Genomic DNA, 12746 nt, shown 5'->3' with positions numbered 1-12746 from the left:
GATGGATGGATGGATGGATGGATGGATGGATGGATGGACGGACGGACGGACGGACGGATGGATGGATGGATGGATGGATGGATGGATGATGTTTATTCAAATAAAAAAAAAACATTTCAGCCTGCCTTTTTGCAACCTAATTATAAATCGCATCCTTTTTTCATTTGCGGGAGATGACTTTGAGAAGAGTCTCAGGAGCACATGTAAGAAAGGATGCTGCTCCAGATATAGTTGCTGGAAGGCAGCCATTACATTTTCTATCATGTACATAGTTTACAAGGAGCAGAATGCGCAAAGGTTACAGAGGTTTTGCGCAACTCAGAGAAAGAGGTAGAAGAGGAAGAAATCGAAGCTGACCCCTGCAAACTGTCCAAACTGAGAAAGAAGAAGATTTAGGCGATACAGAAGCACCACCAGAAAAAGATTGGACGATAAAAGCACAAACAGGTTATTTAAGAATTTCAAAACGACGAAAAGTTACCAGGTCACAAACATCAAAATAAACACATCAAAAGATAATTAAAAAAGCCATCCCTCCACCGATACATTCGTCAATTTACCCATACATTCATTAATTATTTAATCAATCTATTCGCCCATCAATCCGTTTATCAATCCATCTATCCATCCATTTATCCACGTGGATTAGGCCTTATCGAGAAACCACAAGGAAAGCGACCCCCTTATTTTACCTTATAGGTGGTGTGGAAACGAGTATCTAATAAAAGAGTATTAATAAAAGGGAAACATGCTATGGTAAAAACTATCACATATTTGGTTCCGCTTATAGTCACCAAATCTACAATTCCCCTTTTCTAAGGCAGTATGATAAGTATGTGCTGGTGTAACTTTTTTACAAATCTTTTTGTTGTTGTTGTCTGGCGGTGACTTGAAATTTCTAGTGGAAGCAAGTTCGTAATTCTCAACAGCTTTGAAGATCCCGCCTTGCCCGCCAATTTGCCCGCCAAAAATGTATGCAAAATGTAATACTTTGGCTGTGAAGTCGGCGCTTTCTAACTATCCTCTCAGGATTTGCCGTATATTGTATCCAATCGCTGAAAGATCATGTAAACAGGAAGGCCATACCATTCTTTTGCAATAATAAATGCAATTACTTAAACTCTGAGAAGGCACGAGAATAAAATAAACTGTCTACTTATGCGCAAAGAAAATGTGACAGTTCTGTTCAGCACACAATAGCTGAGCGGCGAAGTAAACACGCACATAAAGAAATCGATTAATTTATTGTCAGTCGACACTTAGCGCACCCCACTCAGCGCGCCTGTCTGTGTGAGAAACTCGGCTACGGGTGGTTTCTGTTAGTTCTGTCAACTCCTCGATTTCATCACCCGCGTTTAGGCCGTGATAACGCTTACCTCTGTCTCTCTTATTTTTGACTACACCGCCGGATCTCGTCGGATCTGGTATCTCTGTCTGAGTTTACCTGCTGTTACGGCGAGTGAGGCGTGGTCACCAAGGGCACAAATTTCAACCCTCTGGTAGAGCGAAGCTAGGGATTCAATTTTCCGTTGCATCTCACTGCACTCAGTTTTCACAGTTGACACATTTGTTAATGTTATTTATTTTCACTAAGAGATCCGGCTCGAAGAAACAAATGTTTGTTTTATTATTAATAATTGCTGGATCGGGCAGTGCCAAAAAATTATGTGTTTATTAATCGAACATTATTCGACCGTCCTGATTAAAGAAAAATAATTAAGTCCTATTTACCCAGAAAAATAAAATTTATGAGAAATTGCTCAAAAAAGCAAGATACCTAAGTGACTTTTTGTTTGCTCACTGCATAGACTTGTTACTGGTATTCTTTAATTACGTAACCATTTAAATTAAAAAGTGATACAGGCGCGACAGAAGGTTGATGACTCAAGCCGCGGTAGAGCAGTACTTACAGTAGTTTCCTTGTCCAACTTGTTGCTACTCGGTATTTAAAGCTCGAGCGTGCGTTAAATGCATGTATCCGTTTTATCTACAATTTGCCTAAACACGTACACATAACTACATACAGACTTAAGGCTTGATGCAGCTTCCCTGTATCATTACAAGAATTTTTTTTCAAATATTTGTACCATTTTCCTAACCAAACTCGTGAAATTATTTACTAGTAAACTCTCATATTTGGTTTACGAACATTTCATCTTCAAATATCCTGCGGCTTTATTTTATTTAGTTTATATATTAAATTATTCACTTTTATAAGATTCAAGGTGTTTACAGAAACTGAAATGAGGAAAACATGGCTTGATTCAATTTTAATTAGTTTATTCTTATTTTATAAACTGCTGATTAAGAAGTCTTAGTAACTTGAATAATAAGCCCTACTAAATAAATTGGCTGTTTGACAGTATAGATTGTGACAAAGGCTCACTAAATAAATTACCAAACGACTTCGGTCGATAAAACCTATGATTTTCGATTTTGCGCTTCAACTCCACTTATTTTTATAGCACTTAACCCTCCAATGAAGTTTAGCACGTATTTCCTGCGGTAAAAAAGATGGTTTTGTAAGTTTTATTTAGAATTGTCAATATTAGCAGAACATACTAGAAGGTCAACATTTCTCTTCACAATTAGCAATAGGATACGAATAAAATATTATTTTTTAAATATAACCTCCATTAGTCTGTCTTCTATGGTTGCAAAAAAACCCATAAGTAAAAAAGTGGGTTTGGCGAGTATTCGGCACTCATTGTGATTTCTTTTCTACGTTGTTAGATATTTATTTATTATTATTTATTTATTACTCTTGTTAATATTTTTGTCTTCAAATAATGCTCGAGATTGCGGTTCTGTTCCGAAATTGTATAATTTTCGTCCACGTTTTACTAGAAGAGAGTATGCAGTTTTGTTTTAATGTAAATAGGCAGGGAGAATTCTGTACCACTTTTTCCCGTACGAATAGGAAACTGGCGTTTAGAGCACAGAAGGCTGTAAGATTGGTCCTTTGCCTTATGCTGACTTATGAATCACAGTTTTGGAGTTACCGATCCATACTATCGATATTAGAAATCAATACTTAAAAATCATGGGAATAGAACTTTTCAGTCCGTAAAATATGAAATAGGAGATGATATGATATATGATGTTGCAATATTAGGCTATTTAATACCTGCTATTCCCGGAATTGAAGTTTTTCACCCCAAAATAATATGTATTAAATGTTTTAGCGCAATAATGCGTCATTGAGAATTTCCAAGATCTGCAACCACCATCAATGACTCATGACTGCCTTTGTTATGCCCCGGCATTATGAGTCAGAGATGAAATTAGATTGTAGGTGTTAAGGATTTCAACGTGGGAGAAACAATGAAATGTACGTTACATCGAATTCTGAGTACTGTTTCCTTTCAAACTGGTATCATATCACATGTATTGCTGAGAAAATAAGGCCATTCTGATAGCGTCATCGTCGAGTCCTGGAATCCTTATCTGTTTGAACTATATTAAATAAACGTTCTCCTTTGATATTTGCCGACTAAGTAATTCGAGTACGAACTGATTTACAAACTCTAACAAAGAGATTTATTAAGTATGAATCTTGAAGATAACAAGCAGTGGAGGAGAAGAAACAAATGGATTTCCTCAAATTAAACAAAACCGCTCGCAGTAAAGATTTTCTTGCAACAGAAAAGCTGACAGATCTAGAAGTTAACAAGAGATACGAAATAACGGACATTAAGGGAGCTAAGACAAAGTACGGATCGAGAACGCTTGTAATCATAGAAAACCAATTCTCCGTTTTTCTATCTCAAAGGATTGCCAAATTGTGTGAATAGGGTAAAAATCTGTTTATGCAAATGAAGAGAGCCTGTGAATATCAGCATCTTGAAATGGTGTGTTTGAGTGGACGCTTCAACTCCATTGAATTTGTGGAGAAAAATGTATAAGTTTGTACACTTTTTCAATTATCGCTGATTTTGTGAAAACCTTCAATCATATACCTTACACACCAAAAAATCCAATGTTACATGCGGCCACATACAACCTGAATTCATAATTCACAAAACAAATTATTGTCGGCGCTGAATTTAAAAAAATGGGAAGCTCGCCTCAGCAGTGAAACTGCAGGTCAGACATCCTCTTGCAAGTATAACACTCTTCTTTGATGGCCAAGAGAAGCATCAATGCATCGAATGTGGAAATTTCCAGACACACATGACTATATCTTTTAGAAATTATATAGTAGCTTTAGAGAAAACTCAAGAAAGTCAAAAATATTATCCATTTTTACTGCAAGAAACAACGTTTGCTGTTCTTCAGGAAGTCAGTCCTTGTATCGACCGGTATCTTCTGGAAGAGAGCGTTATGCCGGTTCAACGTAAAAAGAAGGTCATCATTTAAACCATCGCCGAAAGAGTCTGACGTAAAGTGAAATCACCATCTGCTAAAAGTGTAAAATCTTATATACGAAAAAACTATACAAGTTTAAAGAGTAAGGCAATAAAAAACTTATATTTACTAATCTCATGCGATTCGAAAGTCTGTTTCTTGAAATGTTTACTTTTTATAATCAGAATGTGTGTAAAGAACTGATTGAGAAATTACCAGAACTCAGATGTGTGAATGGTACCTTTATAAATAAAAATGTCATGTATTTTGATGGTAAGAAGAATCTGAATAAATGTAATTGAAACAAAAATCGCCTTTTTCATTTAATAGATTACGGATAGGTAGATGTGTAAGTAAAAAAGATATATATGTTTGAAAATAGTCAACTTTATTCAGAAAAAATCTTAAAATAAATGCGAAAGATACTTACAAACTAGACTTATCTATCCAACTATTGTGAGAGTTGTTGAAACCTAACCATTTTACAAACAGTTTATTTTCATGTTATTTCAGTACTTTTTCGACAAGATAAATGTCTTTAATTATAATTCTACACAGTTCTTGTTCAGAAAAACTGCCTGCGATAGTTTCACCTTGATAATCTTTAAGCATATACGTCACTGGTTCGGTATTCTTAACATGATTTATTGTAAATATTTCAGTTGTCCAATTCGGTGTGCAGCCTTTCTCAAAAACGTGCTTGAATTTACTTACACGTACTTTGTAACCAGCTTTATACCTATTTGGTACTGTCAACTGTTTGTCTCAAATTGTAATTTTTGTACACGTTCAACAACAATTTTTCCTCAATATGTTTAGTAACGTCTTTTGGTTTCATTCTAATAGTCTGGTGTTTAGTATCGTTTTAAAATAAAATGAAATATTTCAAAAGATCCATCTAATTATAATTACCCTATGAGCTGAATTGCATTCACATTTTATTATTTAAATTACGATAAAATCGCTCGCAAATTGAGGCTTTCAAATTACTAAATGTCGAGTAAAAATTTACCTTATATCGCCTCATAAAATTTTCAAAATGTAAATTCTAAAATTCTTTGCCTCTATGAACATGTATATTTTTTGGTACGCGTCCTTTGTCAAGTATAGATTCCATAGCTACAGCTATATCTTCACCCTTCTTGGATTTAGCTGGCATAGCCCAAGCAAAATTTTAAAAATATATCAATTACAGTTAAGATGTACTTATATCCTTTGTTTTCTTTTGTATAAGGTTGCATTTTAACAAGAATCGCTTGACCAAGTCTCATCGATGCCACGGATATCAAAGTGTCGACGTTGGTAGTTTTTTCTAGCAGGCCTATGTAACTCCTTCACTAGTAGCACATTTTCGTTATTCATTTTTGAGTGTGTTCAGCTTGGCATCCAACTGAGAAATGAGATATTAATTGCGATGCACCAGTTCTTGAGTTGAATCCACATCAACTTTCAAAATATGTAAACTTTTATATGCTAAAGTTTTTAGAGTTTCAATCATCATGTTATTGTTAACAATTTCAGTTCGCAAAGAAGCTATGACATGATGCAGAATCTAAGTTTTTTACTAAAAAACATGTTGCATCATATTTAAATTTACTGCATCATCTAAATCTTTTTAATCAGCTACATTGCACAACTTTTTAATATATGACTAATATGACGTCCGAACATATCGATACTCATTTTGAAAATGACCAAAATATTGTCAAATTGATTATAAATATTAATTATCATTAATGAATTGATTAATTTATTTTTAAAAATTGATTAATAAATAATTCAAGCCTCTCGTAATTCTTCAATAATCGACATAATTTCATTTGTGTGACTTGCATTTCCCGCTGCTTGAGATGCTAACTGTAAATGCAATCTATCAACTAATTCGTTTGGATCATCCCAATAAATATAGTCTAATTCATTAGCCTCTAAACCAACCATATATTTTGGAATTAAACCTTTGTCCACTGAAGAGCGCCTTTCAATTTTTTTTGTTAGTTTTCAAAGGCGAAAGGGGAATTAGTTTTTAAAATAAAATTTGTATATTTGATAGATTTATTATCACGAAAATCCCCTTCAACTCTATAACGTTTTCGATGCAAATTGGTTGAAATTGCAACATTTTTATTATTTCCAAGGTCTTCATTATTTATAACAGTACTATTTGGTATCTTTTCAAACAAAAGTTCAAGCGAAACCACAGTCTTTGGATAGCTTACAGTGCCTATATTAAAAAGATTTTTCTTGAAACTTATCGAAGAACCTCCAATCAGTAGTCTGTCTTTTGATAATTTTCGTACACCATAAATATTATCCATATCTCTTCTTCTCTCTCCCAACTTTTGAAGATAATTATTTGCTATATCATTTGATGAAAAGAGAACTGATGTTTCTAAATCCTCCGAAGCCTCAGAATCGTATGCTGACAAGAATGAAGTTTCATCATCATCTTGATCATTTTTCTCTTCACTTTCACTTTAAAACTCTTGCTGAAATTATTCTTCAGATTTACTCTTCATTTCATTTTTTATTTTGTTCTTGAATTCATTTCCGATTGAATCAATTATTTTAATAGTTTCAATGCTTAGTAGTAATCTATGCTTTCGACGACCAACTTTAGCAATTTCATGCAAAATATGTTTTTGCTTATGAAAGCCCTCCTCGAATGTAGACATGTTGATACCGTACTGTTCAAAGTGTAACTGTCTCTATGTAGTCATTACATAAATATTTATTGCTCTTCCAGATTAACAAAACACTCAAAACCTTTTCTATATCTACCTTGATTCAGATTTCTATCCTTATCAATTACAATAAATCCATTCTTAACATCATAACAGCAAGCTAAACACACCTTTTTAAATTGTGAATAAGGTATGTGACTATTCACTTGATCATCATATATATGCTTCAGATTCATCTCATCTTATTTAAAAAATACAAGCAAATTAACATTATCACGTATAGATGTTTCGGAATAAGAGCATACGTCTGACTCAAATAGAAACAGTCAACGTCCTTGTGCCTGCCCATTGAAAAAAATGCTTTTATGTTATTTTGTTTTCACAGGCTCCATCATCAAATAAAAACACTGAATTTGAATTAGCTTCATTTGGTCTTGCAACATCATCATGCTCATTGAAAGGATAGTACTCAATACCAGCTACTAAGTTCAGAACTTTTTATAAAAATTTATATTTTGCTTAACTTAAAGCTTTAGAGTAAACATAAACATTTTCAAATCTCAATCCATTTGTGTGTATTAATAGAGCCAATAAACCATTTGTCTTTCCATAGTTGGAAGGTCCACCAAATATTGCTCGTACACTGTTTGATAAAAAATGACCATGCCGTTTTTCTTTTTTCTCGTGTTGTACAAGCGAACCGAAATTATCGATAGGTAGTTTATATAAGTTGTGCTTCAAACTGCATCTTGACTATGACTGAGTGAAAAACTATAAATGTCAGGATTATGTAAGTTCAGACTTTAGTCTAAAAGTATCTCTCAAATAGATATGATCGTTCACGGTGACAAACCTACAGTCAGTCGTAAGCGATCCTCGAAAGAGGCAAGACGTGGCAAAGGTCTGTTGAATAAAATTATTAATAATCTTCCTGTAGAGTTACAATTTCCTGAATATTAGTGCTGTAGACCAGGCACGAAGTTGGCAAAACGAATTGCTCGAGGACACATTGAATTAACCCTTTTGATTCTGTTCGTAAGAAGCATTATATAGCCTACACACAAAATAGAGAAAATATATAGGCTAGAAAGTCGGCTGACAGTGTACTAGCCGAAGAAGCTTGGAAACGTCTCTTTGCTCAGGACGCAGGGTTGAGTGAAAAGGCAGCTGCTTGGGAAATAACTTATGCAATGAAAATTAAATACAAATTTGGTATGGGTCTCAAAAATAAAAGGTCTATCAGAAAACAAAAAAATTGTTGCAGCAGCTGAAAAAGCAATGATACCAAGTAATGATGATCAAACTGTTATTAAACCTGCTCTTAGAGGTGCACGTCTAGCTGTAAAAAAGACTTGTGGGAAAAGAAATGTAAAGAAACCTAAAACTTTACCAGTTTCAAAGAAATTGGGTGGGCTTTCTACCCTTTCTTATACCCATCTTTGCCGGTCTAAGTGCTAGATGCGCTAGCTGGTGGAGCTGCGGGAATAGCTAAAGCTGTTAATGATTCAAATGGTGCAAAACGATCATATTGTTTAAGCAAATAAATATATATTAGATTGCAATTGAAATAGTGCAAAGAATATCCAATAATATCCAAGATTTACACTTGTACTCCTATAAGTAATGCCAGTAATGTAAAAAGTGTCCTCGAATTTCTTTTCACACATATTATTCTCATGAAATTCCCTAATGCATGTTTTGGAATCTATTCATGAAAATATATTCTCAAATGAATAATATATTATTCATATTGAAACAGTTAAAGGGAAAGGAATATTCTTTAAAACATGATTCTTTAAAATATTGATTTTTTAAATATGTTAACTTTCGATGACGCCTATACGTACCTTGAGGGATTTTTCAGATCAACTTTTTTATGTAAAAAGTAGGACCCAATTTTGGCTTACAAATATGAAAGGGGGAAACTCAATTAATTTTTTACAAAATCTCGACTAATTATCGGCTTTGTTTCATTGTTTTAGTAATTGTTAAGTTTCTATTCAATTTTTATATTAAAATGACTACTTATTAGTCGAATTTTTCTGTAAAACAAGTTATTAGCTTACATTTCAAGAGTTCGGATCAAAGGATATATTTCATTATTATGGAAATTGTAAAATATGACTATATTTTTCTATAATTTACTGTAATTTGATGATTGCGAATTAACTTTTGTTAAAGCTCCTTCGGCTTGAACGAACACATTCTCATCACGTAGCTTGTGCTGCGCCCTCGATTTTCTCCAAAATGCGAACTTTTCTACATTACGTTCAACACTGTTATATGAAATGCATATTCAATTTATTTTAGCATCTCGGCCTGGGATCGCTAATTCCGTTATTGCCAAATAAGGTACAATTTTTGTTTATAATAATTAATTTAATATTTTGGCTATCCTGAAAAATGTATCGTTTTAATCTATTTATATTTTTACAATTCATTATATTATTTTATTTATCATTTCCGTAGTTTGTGTCTTTTGTCCCAAAAATTCGTTTTTTTTTTTACTTTTTGTCTTGTTTTTTTATGAATAATTATAAATTACGCTTCCTACTAAAACGTGATTAATCAATTTGTCTTGGAAGGGGGAAGGGGGTCAAGTATTACATACATCTAACACATTTACATATAATTATGAGAGCTTTCAAAATTATGATACATTTGTATGTGGACATTTACGCCTTAAATTTGAATGCAATCAATTAAAATCTCAAAGTATGTATAATCTATATAAATGTTGAGACTAATGATTTCCAGCCAGTCAAAGACTAGCCGTCATCAAGGATGATTCATTGACGTTAAAATTATCGGGCACTTCTTTGATCCTGGAAAATCAGTATTTTGCTCCAATTAAGTTGTTTTCATACAAAAATAACGCTCTTGGTCTTGTTGAATGTCTAAGCTTCAACTCAATTCCCATTTTAAACATTGGTCAAAATAAATTCTACGCGGGTAAAGAAATAATTGAAATACCTACAGAAAGTTATGAAAGAGGTGATATACAGCGCTATCTACAGAATGTTTTAGTGAAAAAGGGTATTGAAATTCCTAATATGTCTAATAATAATGCATTACGAAGTGAAATATATTGCAATCGAGATATAAATTTGGCATAATCAGACTCAAATGCAAGTTTATTGGGATTTACACCAAGAATATTGGAACCTAATAAACATCATGAATCTGAGCAACCAGTATCCATAATCAAAATAAATGCTTTCAGAGTTGAATGTAACATAACTACAGGAGCTATAATATTCAGCTATAATACTTTAGTACCATGGAGCAAGAGCATCAGTCGACAACAAGCTGTCGAAGGGATAACATCTGAAATCGTGCTGCTGCTGAAAAGGCTGGGTTTCGAGGTCACGCTACTCGCAAAAAGAAGAGAGTAAAAAGTTTCAAAATTGTTTGTGCTTCCATCCGTATTTTTGTATGCCGAGCAAAGTTCACTACACGTACATGGAAGAATCGTAAGAACTGATGGAGCACCAGTGATAAACACAATTTTAGTTTATAATGCCATCTGTCATTTGGTTGAAGAAGGAAGATATGAAAATTATGTATCTTTAAATCCTGGACAATGACGTTACATACAGAATACTGCTTGGCTTAAAATAAATGATAATAATCAATCACTAACTATCACCACTGGTTACTTTGATGTAGCCATACTTCTTAGCATGATATTTGGTTTTGCTGAGGATTATCATAAAATCATTGTCAACGCTAAACATGAACTTATTTTGACCAGATCAAAAAGTGATGCAAATGCCATCTTGCAAGCAGTCCCCATTGAGCAGTATAAAATTGAAAGTAATAAAATAGAGTGGTTATTGCCTAGTGTTAGATTGTCTGATTCATGAAAATTTCAGCTACTAAAATATATTGAAAAAGATCCACCTATTTCAATAAGTTTCATACTTAGAAACTGTATGAATATCCTCTAAAACAAAATTTTAGAAATTTAAATTAGACCAAAATCCCAATTAAAAATCCCATTTAACGTCCAATAATCAAATTGATGCAAATTCCTGTTAAATAAAACAAGAATCCATCCATCGAATTTGGACCGCAACGAATAAACAAAAACAAAAAATCCTATTGTTATCTGAAAAAAACAAAAAACAAATAAAATTTTCGGACAAAAATAAAAAAGAAGAAAGAAAAATGAGAAGGAAGCCAACCACATGCCCTTCCTTCTCTTTTTCTACCTTTCGTCTTTTTTATTTTTATTTTCATTAAATTATAATAAAATAAAATAAAAAACACAAATAAATAAAATTGCATTGCCAACGCATCGGTACTCGTACAGTACCATTATCAAGGCAAGAAAAATTTAAGTGGTAGAAATTGACAGCACCCACAAACAGGTGCTCTCTCTTTGATACCTGAGAACCGAATAAGGGTCAGTAGGCCAATCTGTTGTTAACACAATATAAATGTCTGTCACAATTACATCACAAATAGAGAAAGTAAAAGAAAAACAGAAATTATGAAACAGCCACGTTAAATTTAATTATTCATATTAGCATAACTTTTGTTCAGCTCATCCAGATCGGTTTTTAAATTAATAGATAACTTCTTTTTTTTTAATATAAAGCATTTCCATGAATTCCTTTTTTCTCTCATTAATTTTACTATGCAAAATTGGAACATTATCCCAGTCACACTTATGATCAACATCAACAAATTTCTTTGTATGCCTGGCAAGAACACTCTTATAACAGCGTCCCAAACTTACATCACTTTTGTGTTTCTCTATCCTAGTCTTAAGAAGTCTGCCAGTCTGTCCCACGTAATTCATCTTACAGATCCTGCAAGTAATCTTATAAACAACACCACCCTTTTCAAAATTATCTAAAGGATCCTTGCAAAAATTTATCACCGAATCCATTTTAAATGGAATGCAGAAAATAGTATGAATTAAACATTTTTTTAACATACTATAAGTTCAATAGTTTCAGAAATTGGACCAAAAAATGTAAGAACAATTGTATTAAACAAATTATATTCATTGAACTCTTTCTGATTATCTACAATGAAATAATTAATCTCTTTGTTTTTAATTTGTTAAACTCTAATTTCAGTATCTTTCTCAAATAACCTTTTTATAATAGATAATGATTCAGAAAAAGGATATTCTTAACAATATTCAAATTTCTTGTGTGAAATGAATAATGGGACAAACCTAGAGCTCTGTCAACTAAGTTTTTAATTACTGCAATTTTGTTTTGAAACAAATGAGCAGAAAGGAAATTTAAAATTCTACCTGAATATGTACTTTTTCTGTATCAATTGGTAATAATATTACCATCCCAATCCTTAATTACTTCTATGTCCAAAAAACTGATTTTATAATCCTGTTCTATTTCATGTGTAAATTGAAGTTTTGAATTAAATAAATAATGCAACTTTATTTATTTATTTATGTTTTTTATTTTATTGTAATTTGATGATAATAAAAATAAAAAAGACGAAAGAAAGAAACAGAGACTACCTCTAGTAGTAATTGACTGTTCTAAGCAAAATGAGTCCTTAAAATACGGACCAGGTGACGTTCGATTGGAATTTCAAACTAGTGAACATTTTTCCGCTCAAACAATGGCATATTGCTTAATTTTGCATGATCGTATACTTGAGTATGAACCAATAAGTGGTGTGGAGCAAAAGCTGATATAAAAACTACTGTAACCAAGTAGAAATAGTTTAGTTGCA

At 32.7% G+C, this 12746-nt stretch overlaps 1 protein-coding gene across 1 annotated transcript in view; it reads right to left on the bottom strand.

Annotated features, from left to right (window-relative positions):
• The window catches only part of LOC117172910 (protein unc-79 homolog), a 600505-nt gene that overhangs the window by 491798 nt on the left and 95961 nt on the right, over positions 1–12746 (bottom strand). The gene's annotated exons all lie outside the window — the stretch shown is intronic.

Source organism: Belonocnema kinseyi, chromosome 5 (assembly GCF_010883055.1).
Source record: "Belonocnema kinseyi isolate 2016_QV_RU_SX_M_011 chromosome 5, B_treatae_v1, whole genome shotgun sequence".
NCBI lineage: Eukaryota > Metazoa > Arthropoda > Insecta > Hymenoptera > Cynipidae > Belonocnema > Belonocnema kinseyi.
The sequence above is the reverse complement of the archived record's forward strand: the minus strand, read 5'-3'. Positions and strand labels throughout refer to the sequence as shown.